Here is a 12,694-nt window from a genome sequence, read left to right as displayed (position 1 = left end):
ATGCAAATCAAAACCACAATGAGATACCATCTCACACCAGTTAGAATGGCAATCATTAAAAAGTCAAGAAACAAGAGGTGCTGGAGATGATGTGGAGAAATAGGAACACTTTTACATTGTTGGTGGGACTGTAAACTAGGTCAACCATTGTGGAAGACAGTGTGGCAATTCCTCAAGGATCTAGAACTATAAATACCATTTGACCCAGCCAGCCCACTACTGGGTACATACCCAAAGGATTATAAATCATGCTGCTATAAAGACACACGCACACATATGTTTATTGCGGCACTATTCACAATAGCGAAGACTTAGAACCAACCCAAATGTCCATCAATGATAGACTGGATTAAGAAAATTTGGCACATATACACTATGGAATACTATGCAGCCATAAAAAAGGATGAATTCATGTCCTTTGTAGGGACATGGATGAAGCTAGAAACCATCATCCTCTGCAAACTATCACAAGGATAGAAAACCAAACACTGTATGTTCTCACTCATAGGTGGGAACTGAACAATGAGAACACGTGGACACAGGATGGGGCACATCACACACACCGGGGCCTGTCATGGGGTGGAGGTGGGGGGAGGGATAGCATTAGGGGATATACCTAATGTAAATGACAAGTTAATGGGTGTAGCACACCAACATGGCACATGTGTACATATGTAACAAACCTCCACGTTGTGCACATGTACCCTAGAACTTAAAGTATAATATTAATTAATTAAACAAAAATAATAATAATAATACTCAAAACCCAGTAACATGACTTCATAACTTGGAGTTTGAAACACTCTTCTAAACCATGACAGTACAGGTTTCATTTCTGTTCCTGCAAGTGGCAAGATCTTTTTCCCATCAATGCCTTCTCATTTTGTTTGCTTTCTTGCTTGGAAAAACCTTTCCTTTTTTCTCTGCATTTAAAAAAGACCATCTAATTGCTTCCTCGCTAGAAAGTGTTTCCAAGACTATTCCAGTCCATGGTGTCTCCTTTTCTGATGTCTATTTTTAACACATAAGAGATCATCACACATTTTTTACACTAAATTATATGATATATTGTGATGTTCTATAATTGTCTTATATCTTAGATAGTTATGTCTCTTTGACAGTGACTACATTCTATGTTTTTGCTTCTATATCCTTTGAAATGTCTAACAAAAGCACATGTGTGTTAGACACATCACAGATACTAAAAAACAGCTATGTACCCTACACAAGTCAACCTCTGAGCTTTCATTTCTTCAGCTCTGAAATGTTCTATTATTCTAAAGTCTCTTCCAGTTTATTAGTCTATTTTTCTATGATATATGAGGACTTCTATAAAATGCACAAATGAAGAAAAAATACAAAACTGTTTTTTTTATTAGCAACTACTGTAAAAGAAAAGTTCTTGTATGAGACAAAAAACGTCTGAAACTTTTTGTCACTTTTTGGTAGGCAAAATATAAACACCTTTTCAGAGATAAAGACAACGTCTTTATCTCCGAAAAAAAAAAGTTACTGAAGTTTAAAAACGTAGCTGGGTTCTTTGGCACTTGGATACTGAAATGTGATTATTTGTAGGCCACTTTTTCCCCCCTAAGTTGAATGAATATATATACATATATGTGTGTGTGTATATATACAGTGTGTGTGTATATATATACAGTGTGTGTATACATATGGTATGTGTGTGTATATGTATGAGGGAATTTCTATGAGCTCTTATCAAACTGAGTTGATTGCAGAACTAAAAAACGCCTAACAATGAATGTGGGCTTGAGGTACATGGAGGCAGAGTTATTATTTAGGGACAAAAATAATTGAATACAATTATGGTTTATGTATCGTTTGTTTGTTTACAGGTAGTTTGTGAAATGTCACAAAAATCACTTAGGATCTTTTCAGTGGCTCTGGAGGCCAAAGGATGTGGCTGGTTGGCTCGATCACTAGCACCTCCATGACCATCTGCATTCTCATTCTTCTGATCCTGAGACTATGGTAAAGGAGCCAGAGAGGTTGTCAGTCCCCTTTGTGACAGTGGTGGTGATGTGTGTATACTGGGGAATGGGGATTGTAGTGGGCATTTATAGTCTTTATCTACTCAACATTCTCTTTCCTTCTTTATTAACAACACTTTAATTTTCCTTTGGGAAACCTTTTTCTTTCTACTCAGTCCCTGTGGTTTGGGTATATATGAGGGGTACATACAGCTATTTCCCTTGACCTTTTTGTAGCTACAGGCAAATGACCCCAGCCTGGCAGTGTGCATTCCATCCCATAGTTACAATGGTTAGTTCAGAGATGAGCGCAGGATCCACATGGGTCTGGTGAAACATTCTTCAGCTTGCTCTCTTTCTGATGCAACTAATTGCTAAGGAGGTTGGATGTTAAGACCGGAGATGTAGGTCTTCCCTCTGTTTAGAGAAAATAAAACCAGTGCAATGAAAGCACAATGATGACAGGGAGAGAAATTGAGTCCTGACGCTTTTTGAGCATCTAAAGGAGAAAAAATGATTTCTAAGAACATGTTTGTGTGTGTGTTTGTGTGTGCGTGTTTGCCAGTTCTACTTGTGAGATTTATAAACATATGAGCCAATAAATTCCAATACCCTTTGCTGTAGGTTTTGCTAACTCAGTTTGGGTTGTGTGCCGGGCACATCCAACTATCCTGACTTCACTTTTTCTCACTGATAATCTCTTTTTCCATCTTAAAAGTTTGGTGCAGGCAAGATCATGTCTCCTGCTTTTCTAGAGCCCAGGGCTTATTTCCTCTCCATCTGGTTACAGAAGTTTCTCCAACCTTTTGCATAGTCTCTTCTTGCCTTCTTCTTCAAGTTCAACACAAGTGCTTGTTTCACAGCTGTAGGTGGCAGGAGACAAAGAACTGAGATGTTCTAGTCCAGTCTCAGGGTAGTGATGCCCCATGCAAGTGCCTTTGTGTGAATGAAGAAATGCCACTCTCTGAGCTTTGTGCTAGGACTGGTGCTCTGGAACCCAAGCTAGATCTTAACTCCAAATTGCCTGCCCACCTCCTGAGCCAGGAGACATAGTGCAGAGTACAAACGGCACAACACTATGCTGAAGACCCATAGGTCCAAGAAGCAAGGGTTGGAACCATGAGGTAGAAAAACAAGTACGTGGATAGTAGCAACCCTCTGCTGCTCATGCCCACTGCTGCTGTGGTCTCTTCCTAGGGTGATGATAGCTGCTGATGCTGGGAGCCTCCTGGGCATCACCACCGGAGGCTGTGGCCTCAGTAATGATCACATATGTTGGTAATAGCTGAAAATATCACTTGTCACTGAAAGCAGCATTTCCCACTGTCTCAAGGAGATATTTTTTCTAGGGGGTCTTCCTGAGTTGTTTGGCATCTTTACAGCCCATCTGTTGATGAAAGTGAATCGTTTTAGAAATCCAGTGGGAGGCCAGCTGGCAACTGGCCATTGGAAGAGAACAGAGCACCAGAGAAAGAAGGATACCTGGCAAGTCTCCCCTGCCACACATCACGGACACCTTCAGGGGTCGGTCTAGGGGCCCCAGCTGGCTTTTAGTTATTTCAGTCTTCTGGGCGCCTAGGTGAGACCCTCATGATTGTGTTGGAAATGAGGAAGAATAACCAAGGCAGAAACGCAAGCAGCATCGGGGAACGCAATTCCACTGGGCAGTCGCCACTGGAGGTGCACTTTGGGGGCCGTGGGAGCGGGAAACCAGGACCCTAAAAGGACTGCCAGCGATTAGGGGCGGAGCGACCCTCTAGGAGAGGGCCGCGGGGTTCAGGGCGCTGGCCAACGGCGAGCTTGCCTTAGTGCCGGGCGGGCGCACTTGCGGTACCCTCCACGCCTTTGCCCAGGTAGAGGAGCGACGCGAGCTGAGTATAGAGGGGGTCAAGGCGGGGAGCGGCGGAAAGGGGCCGGCGATCCGCCCTAGGGCAGCTCGGGCGTGGCCTCCCGGGATCTCTCAGTCTCTACTTGCCTCCTCCCTCTTTACTTGCCTCCTCCCTCTTTACTTGCCTCCTCCCTCTTTCTCCTCTCCTCCCACTCACCTCACGGTCTAAAACCCGGGCCGGCGCCTTTAAGAGGGAGCGTTGGTTACCCTGGGGGCGGGAACCCCTCGGTAGCTCGCGAGGCGGCGGCGCTCGTCCGCGATGCTCCTCACTTTCAGCTCCAGCTCCCGCCACCGCCGCCTCTATAGCCGCCACCACCTCTTCCTCGTCGTCCTTCTTCCTCCTCCGCCTGGCAGCGTTGTTCTCTGCAGCGGAGGAGAGAAGTGCTATGTCAGGAAAGTTCCGGGAGGGACTACATGGGGCCATGCACCCTGGGCTCTTCCGCGGGCGCCCGCGCGCTGCTTTTCGCTTGAGGTGAGGCTGGGGGTCTCCGGCCCGCGGGACAGGTAGCCGCCCAGGGCGGGGAGCGCTTGCATCCGCCGCGCTGGGCAGGGCGAGCGGTTTGGCAGTGTGCGTGGGGGGAAATGAGGCTGGGGAGACCGAAGTTGTGCCGGAGAAGCTTGGGTTTTCGGGAGGAATTTTGCAGCTGGACTGGAGTTATTTCGGCGGGCGCCACACGGTGGGGGCCCGGCAGGGACTAGGTTTCTCCCGGGCCGCCTGCCCCCCTCCCCTGCCCGTCTGAGCGGTTAGGCCTTCTAGGAAAACGGTCGCCTGCAGAGGTGCACCCCGCGCCGGCTCCTTCCCTGCTGGGCTGTTCTGGTCGAGAATTCAGTGCTGGGAGTAAGAGGAAGGAGATGGGCTCCACTTGAACTTTTATACGGTGGTCTCGCTGCTTGAGCACTGAAATTTACCTTGTTGGCGGGAGCGAAAGGTCCCTTCGCGCTCCAGCAGTTAAACGAGAGGTTCCCTCTTCCATGTGGTTCATTCTGCAGCGCTGTGTGTGTTGGCTGGTTTTCAGCGTCGCCCTGATTTCAGTCTTCTCTCCTCTGCTCTTTTCGGAAACATTCTTCTTTTTAATAATAAAATATTCGTGGAGGCTCAGAGTGCTTAAAAAGAAAAAAAAAAAAACCAACAACATATCTTTATGAAAATTTCCCCCAGGGCTAGCCCAAATTTTCATTTATTATTTAGTCTTTGATGAAATGTTTAGACTCAGTCTCGACACTTAGGGAATACAGGCATCCCTGTAGTAGCATGCAGGTTTTTAGTGAGGTAGGATGAAGTTTAAACCATATGTTTTTAAAATAGGATTTCTCTTTGTTTGTTGGTGAGCTTGTTTTTCATTATGTGTTGGATTAAGAAGCCTTCAACCAGTTCTAGGAGTAGTGTTTCTAAGAATCATGGATAGAACCTCATGTTTCTTGCATAAGCTGATACTGCTTCAGACATTCTAATCTATGGACGAGGTATGTAATACGTGTTTCATTTGATGAAACCTAACGTAAAAGTACATTTATCGCAGACGTGGTTAAGTTTTTTTTTTTTCCCCCACATGTCCTGTGGGTAAAGGAAGCCCCATTTTCTCACACCCCCAGGTCTCTGCCACACCTCTATTCCTGTTTGCCTTATTCACCACATTGCCAACTACAAATCAAAGGTGCTGATGAAAAGTCCCTATGTTTTGTAAAGTGTTGCATAGCCAAAATGTTAGTGACATAATTGATTTTACATCAATTATGAACATGCAGATCATTTTGAACAATAAAAACAATGTGGGAGCTTAAATAAAAGAGTGCCTTGAAGTATTTCTGGTATATGCGTTACATACAATTTTGTGTGTGAAAAGTATACTACCAAGGCAGACAGGGGATAGTGTAGGAAACATTGTTTGCAGTGGGAAGTTTTCGAAGAAAATCGTCCCAGAATAACCATTAATACTGTCAAATTTTGTTTGGGATATAGATTTCTCATCTCTAAGTACAATTTTGTCACTTTACTGTAAATATACCAGTACCAAAACTGAAAAAAAAGAAAACAACTCACCATCTCAAGCATTTTCTGAAAATTTTCAGCAAACCGAGCATTCTTGGAGAAAATTTGCTTAGGAAAAATAAATGTAACTAAAACCCGGATGTAGTTACTATTTTACCTTAAGTTTGCTGGACTACAAGCGAGAAAGTAAGAATTTAGTGTTCTTAGGTGGATGTGACTTAGTTTCTAGAGTTATTTGAGCACCTTGAGATTTTGTATATGGTGTATTTAATTTGGGATGATTGTTTTGTGAATGAGTCTTTTGGAAATGATACACACACGTGGATTTATATATGTATATATCCATATCACACATATACCTATATTTATGTATCCATACTATATATAGTATAATTATATATACCATATCTATATATACTATTGAATATATAAAAAACACGAGAACCATTTTAGGAATCTAATAATACGTGTGCACCAAGAACAGCAGGTCTAAAAGATCAGCTAAAAATGGTTATTGCTAGGGCTTGTCATCTTTTCAGCATTTTAGTCAATATCAGTTAAGTTAAAAAGCACTGATTTTCAATATGTTCTTGAACTCTTAACAAGGCTTGGATCAGGGAGCCATATCCTAACCACATTTATCTATTCAAATGGATTGAATTGCCCCACTAATGGATAATTGAACCAGGTATTTCTTAAGCTTCAGTAGGCAAATTTTAGGTAAAATTTAGTTTGTCAATATAGTGTTTTCTTTTTTTAACACTTCAAAAATAACCTTTACGACATTCTTCATAGGTCTGGGATTTAGAGAGTATGTCTCAAAGGCATGAGAGGCAAACCTCGGGGAAGTTCTGGTACTCCAAATTTGTGAAATGATGTCTTAAGTGCTTGATTTGAGAGATGGACCCATTAATGCTTGGAAAAACAATATGTATAAATACAGTGCTCCAGTTACTGCAAGCAAAACTATTTCATTCACCTTTGGTATATTTGTTACCACATTTCACAGCTGAAGCTGCTACATTTCAGCATATGTATGAAAATTAGAAATGAAATGAAATAATCTATGAGACTGTTTTTTTTCCTTTAATTTGCTAGCTGTTTACCAGAAATGTGTTTATATTTGCTGCAAATGACCTTTACTTTGTTGCAGGTGGCAGTTTTTCCTTTTTTTGCAACTATGACATATGTATATTTAGGATGAATTCTTAGTGTTTACTTGAAAACATGAGTTTCACAGAGTTTATGTTGTATTTCCTCACCTTTCGAAACATAACATATGACATGTTTGACTATGAGCCTGAGATCATGGACCTTCAGAGCTGATGTGATCCTGGTCAGTTATAGTTTCAGTTTCCTGGGAATTTTCTGTTTAAGGTTAGATGTGCCCTTAATTTGAACTAGATGATCCACGAAATAGGTACTTTTGCAACCATAAAACAAGAGAACATTCCAAATGATTTGAAGTGTGGGCAGCCCAACATGCTTTAGTATTTGGTTGGCTTGAGGCAGTATGCCATACTTGTAAAAATGGTTTCCGAAGCCGACAGCAAGCTGTTTCAGGCTTTGAATTTGACACATAGGATAAAATGCATTCTAACCTCTGCACCAGTAAATATGGATAAGATTTATATTCATTGCTGTTTGTATGACAGAAGATTCAGAAAACTCAAGCATGAAACTCTAGCTTAATATACAGGAAAGTTCATTTATATTTGTTATAAACATAATGAAGAGTTAGAAAAGTTGGATTTTGACACAGCCCTCAGGTCTTGGGGAATAGATGGTATATTTGCAGGTATGGGGGTAATCTTGTGGTTGCCTATTGAAATTAATAATAGGATTATTATTATCAGCATTTCCTTTGAGTGATATGCTAAAGAATTACATCTTCCCAGATCCAATTTAGATTAAAAACACCCCCAGCCAGATACTGTACCAATCACCTGGCATATATATTAATTGATTCTTAGATCTTTTTCAAATTCTTAGATCATTTTCAATTTAAACCTTTATGTGTTGTTATAGTTATAAGCTTTACATACCTTTTAGGGTTTTTGAGCAGAGCTTCTTGGTTAACTTCTTTCTCTCAATTGACTTAGCTCAGTCTGTGTTATTAAAGTGTTTGAAAAATATTTAAGGCAAATTCTTTTCTGTGGAAACTTCTAAGGATCTGCCTTGGGGAGGCTGGTGAAGAAGGGACATGATTCTGTATTCTAGCTGTTACCTTTCTCCTAAAGTGAGGCATCTTTACATCTTCCTACTTTATACAATAACAATATAAAACAAAATGAAAACAAATGCGTAGGTAACTTTAGAGAGAGAACATTTGTAGACATTTAAAGAAGCCTGAAGTTTAGATCAGAGTAAGTTTCAACTGAAAATTATATAAGAATCAATTAAATCTATCCCATGTGTTTGGTATGGTATGTGGCTGAGGCTGTCTGGTGCAGGATTTTTTGCTCTAAGTTGATCCTGGGAGGATGTGGATACAAAGGGAGTTGGGTGTAGGCATAACATCCATTGTCTTCCAGAGGGAAAAATGTTCAGATAAGTGTGCTTTTGTAATAAGATCCATTCTTTTCATCATTTTAACTTACTCCATTTCCCTTGTATTTGAAGCACACAGTCTTCCTACTCCATTTTGATTAACCCTGCATAAACCATGATACCTTCTAAAGTTTCACACTGTCTAGCACTAGCAGAAAGTCTCTTCTCTCAGCTTGTTCCCACTCAGCACTTCTTCAGATGTTTTTCCTTCGTTTGCATTATTCGTTTCTTGAATGATAGGAGATTTGAGTATAAGTTGAGTATCAGGTTTCTCCATTTTCTATAAGTTACATAAATTTGCACCCACTTACAGGTTTGGTAATGTTGGGAACTTCTTGTTTTTGTTTCTATAGTTCATGTATAGTTACTATTTCAAGGTTTCAAATCTGTTTTGTTTTTTTTTAAACTTTTATTTAAGTTCAGGGGTATAAGTGCAGGTTTGTTACATAGGTAAACTTATGCTGTGGAGCTTTGTTGTACAGATTATTTCATCACCCAAGTATTAAGCCTTGTACCCATTAATTATTTTTCCTGATCCTCTCCCTCCTCCTACCCTCCACCCTCATGATATAATAGATTTTTTCTTCCTTTATAAGTTATTCTTGTTCATTATAGGAAATTTAGAGGCCAGGCATGGCCACTCATGCCTGTAATCCCAGAACTTTGGGAGGCCGAAGTAGGAGGATTCTTTGATCCCAGGAGTTGGAGACCAGCCTGGGAAATGTGAGGAGACCCTGTCTCTCCAAAAGGTAAAAAAAAAAAAAAAAAAAAGTTAGCCAGGTATGAGTGGCACACGGCTCTGGTCCCAACTACTTGCGAAGCTAAAATGGGAGGATCACTTGAGCCCTGGAAGTTGAGGCTGCAGTGAGCCGTGATCATACCATTGCACTCTAGCCAGGACAACAGAGAAAGACCCTGTCTTCAAAAATAAAAAGAAAGAAAAGAAAATTTAGAAAATCCAGACAAACAAAAAGAAAAGAAAAGAAGAATTACACCCAGTGATAACTATTATTAGCATTTTGGTATCTATTTTTATATACATATAGAAAAATACTATGATATTTTAATTTCTAAAAATGGCCCTTAGTGTATATCTATTGCTTTGTAATTTTCACATAAAGATGAACCACTTCCCTTGTCATGGAATGATCTGTAACATTTTAAATTCTGAATCATATTATTCTATGGATGTATCATAATTTATTGGGGATATAATTTTTTTTCTTCAGCTATACAGTAATGACTATCTTACAGCTCAATTTTTTATATTTATTTATTTATTTATTTTGTGATGGAGTCTCACTGTGTTGCCCAGGCTGCAGTGCAGTGGCGCGATCTTGGCTCACAGCAACCTCCGCCTCCCGGGTTCAAGGGATTCTCATGCTTCAGCCTCCTGAGTAGCTGGGATTACTGGTGCCCACCACCATGTCTGGCTAATTGTTGTATTTTTTGTAGAGACGGGGTTTTCACCATGTTGGTTAGGCTGGTGTTGAACTCCTGACCTTTAGTGATCCGCCTGCCTCAGCCTCCCAAAGTGCTGGGATTACAGGTGTGAACCACTGTGCCTTGCTATAGCTCAATTTTTATATGCATCGATGGTTATTCCCTTTGGGTAAAGCCCTAGATGTAGAATTTTTGGGGAGGAATAAAAGGGCATTGATATTTTTCATTGCCCTCAAGGCACTTTATTATTCCCAATATAAAATCTGTAGAGCTAATCATTGTCTTCCCTGTTTATCTTCTACAGTTTTGTGTGTGTGTGTGTGTGTGTGTGTTTGGTAAGTGTAATATGAAAGAGTCAAATCAGATAGGGTTTGAACCCAGACCTGATTGCTTTTTCCAAATGAAGTAACCTAGTTGTTCATAGAGATTTAGCCTCAATCCCAAACCATTCATGAGTGCTCAGTTATAACTATAAATGTGACCTCCAGCTAAACAGGTACAGTAGTTGAGTGTGCCATGAGAATGCTGTCCCTTTTTCAATTTCAGTTTACTGTATTGCCAGCTGCCCTCTTGCCCACACATATTGATACATAATTGTGGAATGATAGAGTGAATGAATGTCATTTTCTGTATAGTCATCTCTAAAATGTAAAAATATTCTGTTTTCTGCACTTTGCTGCCAACTCCTGGACTCTTAACATTTAAAATAAATTTGGAAGGTTTAAATTTACAAAATTTAGCCTTGAGCTGTTTGTGTATGTGTATGTGCATGTGTTTGTTTACATCTATATTTTATCTATATATTTGTATCTTTCTTCCTTTCTGTCAATAATACGAAACTTCTTCTTAGCCAGAAATTCCCTTTTGAAATCAGTTGAGTATCACTCTGGCTACTACAGAAGCATGTGGTCACTTCTAGGAACAAAACTAGAGCTATAAAATGAGCAAAAGTCAGGAAAAGATAGAAACTTAAACACTGACGGCTAAATGTAGAGAGAAATTCTCCCTTTTATTTTTGAAACTAAAATTATCTTTAGCTATCAAACATGATCCGAGTGAATGCAGTTATATTTGCATTTTTCATTTTTAGAATTTGGTTCTGAATGTAGAAGGTAAACACACGTGTACTCCCAAACATGCTTTCTGGGACAATTACTGTTTTCCAGACATTGTTTTCTTCACTGTGCAATAGTTGCCTTTCCTCCTTTCTCTAAGTCAGGCTTAGGTTATCTGCTCCCTTAATACCTGGTGCTTACCTCTGTTTTAGCACTTGGATAAGTGCTAAATACATTTTTTTTGTTTGTTTGTTTAGATAAGTATCATTTTCCTTTTTACTATCTCAAATAACAGGAACTATATTTTCAGTGTGGAATCTAACAGACATGAATAGGTTAAACAGGTAAATTTTTTTTCGTGAGATCTTGTCGATGTTCACTGTTTATAGGAAAGTTCAGAATATCCTTTAGAGACTGATTTTGCCATGTTATTTTTAAAGAGTATTTATTGTGAAGCACATTGTACATTTAAAATTGCATAAAACATTCCTTTAAGTTTAAAAAATTGAATACTCATGGACTTACTACTAAAGTTAAGAAATATACCTAGCATTCCTCTGTCTACTCATTCCTCACATGGAGGCAACTCTTGCTTTATCAACCCTCTTTGTGTGGTTATTTTTGGCCTTTACATAAAGGGAATTTTACTACTGTAAATATTTATACTTTTATGCTTGCTTCATTTGCTCATTGTTATATTTTTTAAGATTCATCAGTGTTGTTTGTAGCTGTAATTTGTTTTTTGTTGTTTAATGTATTGTATATAATATATAATATATAGTAGAGATGATCAGCAAAGCCAAAAGTTGCTTCTTTGAAAATATTTATATATTTGTTTCTAACATGTTCGGTTTTACTCTTTTGTTTCCATGTTTTTATGTTTATTCCTGCCTTTATTCTAATTTTTTAGGTTGAGTGCTTAGCTCAGTTTTGAGTCTTGCTTTTTCAGAGTATAAATTTCTCTTGAATCATCACTTTAGCTACTTATCAGAATTTTTTATGTTTTCATACAGTTCTAAGTATTTTCTTTGTTTTTAGGACAGGTTCTCGTTCTTTTAGCCAGGCTGGAGTGCAGTGGTGTGATCATGGCTCACTGTAGCCTTGACCTCCTGGGCTTAAACGATCCTCTCACCTCAGTCCCCTGAATAACTGGGACTACAGGTGCATGCCACTATGCCTGGCTAATTTTTTTTTTATTTTTATTTTTTGTGGAGATGAAGTCTTGCTATGTTGCCCAGGCTGGTCTTGAACTCATGGGCTCAAGCCATCTTCCCATTTTAGCTTCCCAAAGTGTGGGCATTCCAGGAATCAGCCACCGCGTCTGCCCTAAGTATTTTCTATGATTTCTTTAATCCATGAGTTAATGAGCATCATGTTTCCTAATTTCTAAGCATATTTTGTTGTGGTTGTAGGTGGTCTCTAAACTATTTGTGACATGGTCAGAGGATGTGGTCTGTATCTTACCAGTTCTTTGATTCTTGTTAAGGTTAGCTCCATGGACAATGGCAAGTCTTCTCTACAAATAAGTGTTCCATGTGTAGCTTTAAAACAATGTGTATTCTCTATTTTCTGGGTGCAGTTTCATGTGTTCCATAAGATGAAAATTTTAAATGTGCTGTTTAAGTCTTTATCCTTCTTGATGTTTTAATTTACTTGATCATTTAATTACTGAGAGATTATAATTATGGATTTATTATTTTCATCTGGTTAATTCACCGTTTACTTTATATGTTTTTGAGGTTTATTATTAGATGCATACAAGTTTAGATTTTTAAAT

At 39.5% G+C, this 12,694-nt stretch overlaps 1 protein-coding gene and 1 long non-coding RNA gene across 5 annotated transcripts in view; one reads left to right on the top strand and one right to left on the bottom strand.

The window, feature by feature from the left end:
- GPR63 (G protein-coupled receptor 63) overlaps window positions 1–12,694 on the top strand; it is a 107,239-nt gene that overhangs the window by 59,461 nt on the left and 35,084 nt on the right. Inside the window, exon 1 of one of the 4 annotated variants that reach the window (XM_003897931.4) lies at window positions 4,001–4,351. The exons of the other annotated variants lie outside the window; for them this stretch is intronic. The gene's annotated coding sequence lies outside the window, so the exon portion shown is untranslated. Of the gene's footprint in view, window positions 1–4,000; window positions 4,352–12,694 lie in introns of those variants that run through there. 4 annotated transcript variants of the gene reach the window in all.
- On the bottom strand, window positions 1,357–4,105 carry LOC116275456. The gene is made up of 2 exons (XR_004184566.1): window positions 4,037–4,105; window positions 1,357–3,378 (listed from the first exon to the last, which is right to left on the bottom strand). It is a non-coding gene; the product is annotated as an uncharacterized LOC116275456 (long non-coding RNA).

The sequence above is a fragment of the Papio anubis genome, chromosome 6, assembly GCF_008728515.1.
Source record: "Papio anubis isolate 15944 chromosome 6, Panubis1.0, whole genome shotgun sequence".
In the NCBI taxonomy this organism is placed as follows: domain Eukaryota; kingdom Metazoa; phylum Chordata; class Mammalia; order Primates; family Cercopithecidae; genus Papio; species Papio anubis.
Note: the sequence above shows the minus strand (reverse complement) of the source record. Positions and strands in the feature narration are given on the sequence as shown.